We start from the raw sequence: 6,087 nt of genomic DNA on the forward strand, positions 1-6,087 counted from the left end.
GTCCATGAGGGTTGTGGGGACATGGGAGGTGTGGGGGGAGGGGCAGGTGGTGGGCAGTGTGCGCGGTGAAGTGAGCAGGGGATGGGCGGGGGTGGGGAGCATCACTGCCAAAGTGACCATGACATGCCCAGCAGCCAGAGAGAGAGAGAGAGGACGTGAGCGGGGAAGGGGCAGAGAGAGGAAGATACAGAATCCAAAGAAGGCTCCAGGCTCTGAGCGGTCAGCACAGAGCCCGATGCGGGGCTTGAACCCACGAACGGCAGGAACATGACCCGAGCCAAAGTCGGACGCTTAACCGACAGCCACTCAGGCCCTCCCCAAGTTTACTTTTTTAAGTTTGCCTTTTTAGTAATCTCTACGTCCAAAGTGGGGCTTGAACTCATAACCCTGAGATCAAGAGTCTCACACTCCAATGACTGAACCAGACAGGCACCCCCATATTTCCAATATTCCAGTGTATGCTTTTGTTCTTCCGTTTTTACTGGTGTCTCACCTCCTACTGTATCACCATGCATTTGTCGTCAATTATCCTTGGATTCCTGTCTCCCTCCCCTGCAGTGTTTTGATCCAGCAGTGGCTGCTTATGGATATTCCTTTACATGCCCCCTTACGCTTATGTGTAGGGGTTTTTCCTGGGTACACACCCAGGAGCGGTATGGCTGGGCTGTAAGGTCTGTTCAGTTTTAGGGGCCAATGCCAAATTGTTTTCCAAAGTGGTGGTAGCAGCTATACATTACTAGTGACAAAGTAAAGAATTCTTTTTGATCCGCATCCCTCCGACTTTCCTGACTTTTTAATTCTTGCCAGTCTGGCGGCTGTAAAATGGCATCTCCCTGCAGTCTGAATTTGTGTCTCCCCGAATACTCAGCAGGCTGGGCTTCCTTTCATGGGTGTATTGGCTGTGTTTCTTTTGTAAAATGCCTATTTTATGGGGGTTTTTTTGGTCTGTTTTTCTATAGGGTTATTTATCTTTTTCTTTTTTTAAACAATGTTTATTCATTTTTGAGAGACAGACAGAGTGCGAGTGGGGGAGAGGCAGAGAGAGAGAGGGAGACACAGAATCTGAAGCAGGCTCCAGGCTCCGAGCTGTCAGCACAGAGCCCGACGCGTGGCTCGAACTCACGAATTGTGAGATCGTGACCTGAGCTGAAGTTGGTTGCCCAACCACTGAGCCACCCAGGTGCCCCTTTATCTTTTTCTTAAATTTATTTTTTTAAGTCTATTTATTTTGAGAAAGAGAGAGAGAGAGAGAGAGCAGGGGAGGGGCAGAGAGACAGGGAGAGTGAGAATCCCAGGCAGGCTCCATGTTGTCAGCACAGAACACGATGTGGGGCTCGAACTCATGAACCATGAGATCATGACTTGAACCAAAACCAAGAGTCGGACACTTAACTGACTGAGCCACCCAGGTGCCCCTTATCTTTTTCTCATTGATATATAGGAGTTCCTTATGTATGCTTATATATTAAGTGCTAATAGTCTGTCAGTTGGATAATTTGTCTTCATTTCTTATGGTATCTTTTCAAGAAGAGAGTTTCAATGTTGAATTTCTCAGTCTTCCAGTTTTACAGTTAAATCTTCTCGTGCCTTGCTTAAGAGATACTCTCTTTTCTCCAAAAAGTTAAGTTTGGCTTTCCACATTTCAGTTCTTTTTTTTTTTTTTTTAAGAAGACGGAAATCATACCAACTATATTTGCCAACCACGATGGCACAAAGCTAGAGATCAACAATAAAACAAAGCTGGGGGGCGCCTGGGTGGCTCAGCCAGTTAAGTGTCCAACTTCGGCTCAGGCTCATCTCACCGTTTCTGAGTTTGCGTCCTGCATTGGGCTCTCTGCTCCCAGTGCAGAGTCTGCTTCAGATCCTCTGTCTCTCTCTCTCTCTCTCTCTGCCCTTCCCCTGCTCTCAAAAGTAAATAAATATTGAAAAAAAAACATAGCTGAAAAATCTACAATGTAAATATTAAATATTTAATATGCAAATACCAAGCAACACACAACGGCACAGCCAACGGGCCAAATAAGAAATCAAGCAGCAGGGGCGCCTGGGTGGCTCAGTCGGTTAAGCGTTCGACTTCAGCCCGGGTCACGATCTCGCGGTCCGTGAGTTCGAGCCCCGCGTCGGGCTCTGGGCTGATGGCTCAGAGCCTGGAGCCTGTTTCCGATTCTGTGTCTCCCTCTCTCTCTGCCCCTCCCCCGTTCATGCTCTGTCTCTCTCTGTCTCAAAAATAAATAAACGTTAAAAAAAATTAAAAAAAAAAAAGAAATTAAGCGGCAAGTCAAAGCAAGTCTCAAAAGGAAAGAAGAAAAGACAATATTCCATTCACATTTAGATTCTTAATCGATTTAGAATTGATTTTTGTGCTCCTTTGAGGTAGGAATCTACTTTCATTTTTAAAAATATGGGTAACTAATTGCTCCACCTCCTTTGTGAAATAATTCCACCTTTCCTCATTTATCTGCACCGGCATCTTGGTTGTATATCAGAGTTCCACATCTGCATGAGTCTGTTTCTGGGCTCCCTGTTTTTTCCAGGGATCAATTTATCTACTGTGCCAGCCCTACACTGTCTTAATTTTTCTAACTTTTTACTAAATCTTTCCACCTGAGAACGCAAGTCATTTCCCCCTTACACTTGTTCATCTTCAGGAGGATCTTGGCTTTCCATATAAACTTAGGTTCAGCTTGTAAGTTCCATAAAAACCCTGTTGGGATTTTGGTTTGAACTTCATTGAATAATAGCCAATTTAGGAGACGCTTTATGTATTTATGAAGCTGACCCTTTCTATCCATGAACATGTGACGTCTCTCCATTTAAGTCTTCCCTAATATTTTTCGGTAAAGTTTTTTTTTTTTTAATTTTACGCATAAGAGTCTGCACATCTTTTGTTAATTTATTCCAAAATGATCTATAGTGTTCGTTATTATAAATGGTTTCTTTTCATTTTTTATTATTTTTTTAAAGTTTATTTTTGAGAGCGAGAAAGCGAGAGAGCAGGGGAGGGGCAGAGAGAGGGAGAGAGAGAATCCCAGGCAGGCTCTACACCATTAGCGCCCCCCACTGGGCTCAATCTCAGGAACAGAGAGATAATGACCTGAACTGAGATCAAGAGTCCAACGCTCAACGGACTGAGCCCCCAAGGCACTCCGATGGTGAGCCACCTGTGTGGCCCAGTTGGTTAAGCGTCTGAGTCTTGCTTTTGTCTCAAGTCATGATCTCTCGGTTCCTGAGATGGAGCCCTGCATGGGGCTCTGTGCCGACTGTGAGAGGCCTGCTTGGGATTCTCTCTCTCCCTCTCTCTCTCTCTCTGCCCCTCCCCTGTTCTCTTGCCCTCTCTGTCTCCCTCTCCAAATAAATAAATAAATATTTTTAAGAAAGGAAAAAAAGGACATTTTCTATTTGTTTCTAATTTATAGAAATGCAATAAATTTTGTACACTATGTTATCTTAAAGTCAAACATCTTGCTATACTCTTTTATTATTTCTACCAATATGTTTACAGGCTTTGGGGGCTTCTCTGTATAGACAGTAATCACCTATGAGTGATGACAGTTGATCTGTGCTGTCTGGGACATCCCAGGAGGACACTGACAATGCTGGACATCTTTGAGTTGATTTTAAATGTAATTCTGCCATTTCCCTATCAACAATATTTGCTGGGGTGCCTGGGTGGCTTAGTCGGTTAAGCCTCTGGTTCTTGATTACGGCCCAGGTTATGATCTCATGGTTTGTGAGATCGAGCCCCGCCTCCAGCTCTGTGCTGGCAGTGCGGAGCCTGCTTGGGATTCTGCCTCCCTCTCTCTGCACCTTCCCTGCTTGCTCTCTCTCTTAAAAAATAAATAGAAACTTTTTTAAAAGGCAAAAAAAAAAAAAAAAACACCCCACAATATTTGTTGTTTTTTGTTTGCTTACTTGCTTTTTTTTGGTAGTTCTTTAAAGTTTTTTCCCAGATTTACTGAAATATAATTGACATACAATTGACATACAACATAAGCTGTACAATGTGATGATTTGATTCATCTATGTATTGCAAAATGATTATTACCACAGCGTTAGCTAACACCTCCATCACATCACATAATTATCATTCTTTGTTGGTGGTGCGATCACTTATGATCTACCCTCTTAACAGTTTCAAATATACAATACAGTATCGTTGACTAAAATCACCATGTTGTACATAAGATTCTCAGCACTTATCCAACTTATATAATAGCCCCCCTTGTCCATGGGGAATATATTCAGGCATCTCCAGTAGATGCCTGAAACCATGATAGTACTGAGCCCTATGTATACTATGTTTTTTCCTATGCATACATACCCAAATTAAGTTTAATTTATAAATTAGGCACAGTAAGATGTATAGATGTAAATATGTGCACACGTGTACCCACACATTTTTATTATATATATATATATACACACACACACATATATATGTATATATATATATATATATATGATTTTTTGATGAATCATTTGAAAGTTATAGATACCATAATACTTCACCCTAACTACCTCAGCCTGTATCTCATCAGAACCAGGACTTCCTCCTATACATCCACAGTACTAGTATCAAGCCCCTCAAATTTAATATTAATGCAAAAATGTAAACTAATATGACATCTATATTAGTGCCCTACTACTGTTGTAACAAATTACCAGAAGCACAGTGGCTTAAAACAACACATTTGTTACCTTACAATTCTGGAGGTCAGAAGTCTGGCATGGATCTTGCTGGGCTAAAATAAAGATATTGGCAGGGCCACATTCCTTTCTCTGGGCTCTAGGGGTGGATCAGTTTTCTGGCCTTTACCACTTTCTGGACTCTGCTGATAACTGCTCCACTTGTGGCCTCCTTCCATCTTCAAAGTCCAGAACAATTGACCAAGTTTTTCTCACATCAGCTCACTCTGACATTGATCCTTCTGTCTTCTTCTTTCACATTTAAGGACTCATGACGACGTTAGGCCCATCCCAGATAATCGAGGATAGTGTCCATTTTTTTTTAAGGGCAGCAGATTAACAACCTTAATTCCATTGGTTACATTAATTCCCCTTTGCCATGTAATGTAGTATAGTTACAGGTTCCAGGAATAAGGATTTGGATATCTTTGGGAGGACATTATTCTGCTCACCATAGTCTGCCCATTGAATCCCAGAGATGGATGTAGAGACAGGAAGTAGATTAGTGGTTGCCTAAGACTGTGGGCATCTGGGGAAAGAGGGCATGACTGCTAATGGCTGTAAGTATAAAAATAGCTCACAACTGATTCTACTGATAGTTGAACAATTCTGTGAATTATATACTAGAAATCATTGAATTGTATACTTAAAAAAATTTTTTTTAATTTTTTAACGTTTATTTATTTTTGAGACAGAGAGAGACAGAGCATGAACGGGGGAGGGTCAGAGAAAGAGGGAGACACAGAATCTGAAACAGGCTCCAGGCTCTGAGCTGTCAGCACAGAGCCCGACGCAGGGCTCGAACTCACGGACTGCGAGATCATGACCCAAGCTGAAGTTGGACGCTTAACCGACTGAGTGACCCAGGAGCCTCTATTATCACTTTTTTAAATGTTTGTATTATTTTTGAGAGAGAGAGAGAGATAAGGAGAGAGCACGGGGTAGGGGGAGAGAAAGGGGGAGACAGAGGATCTGAAGTGGGCTCCGTACTGACAGCAGAGAGCCCACGTGAGCTTGGGCTCACAAACCCTGAGATCATGATCTGAGTCTAGGTCAATCAACAGACCCCTCATTACACCTTTCATACAGAGAATAGACATGGGCAGCTTCTTCAACCCCAGGCTGAGACACTGTCCAAGGTTCTGATGTCCCCCAACTATGCCCAGGGCTTAGTTAGAGAGAGAGAGGGAGAGAGGCAGGGAAAGACAGACACAGAATCCAAAGCAGGCTCCAGGCTCCCTAGCTGTCAGCACAGAGTCTGACACAGGGCTGACACTTGTGATATCATGACCTGAGCTGAAGTTGGACACGTAACTGACTGAGCCACCCAGGCTTGACAGAGGGAGTGACAGAAGGAGGCAGGAGAGGCAGAACCAGAGAAGAAGAGGTGATGTGGAAACA

This window comes from Herpailurus yagouaroundi, unplaced genomic scaffold (assembly GCF_014898765.1).
Source record: "Herpailurus yagouaroundi ecotype Mexico unplaced genomic scaffold, PumYag 220, whole genome shotgun sequence".
NCBI lineage: Eukaryota > Metazoa > Chordata > Mammalia > Carnivora > Felidae > Herpailurus > Herpailurus yagouaroundi.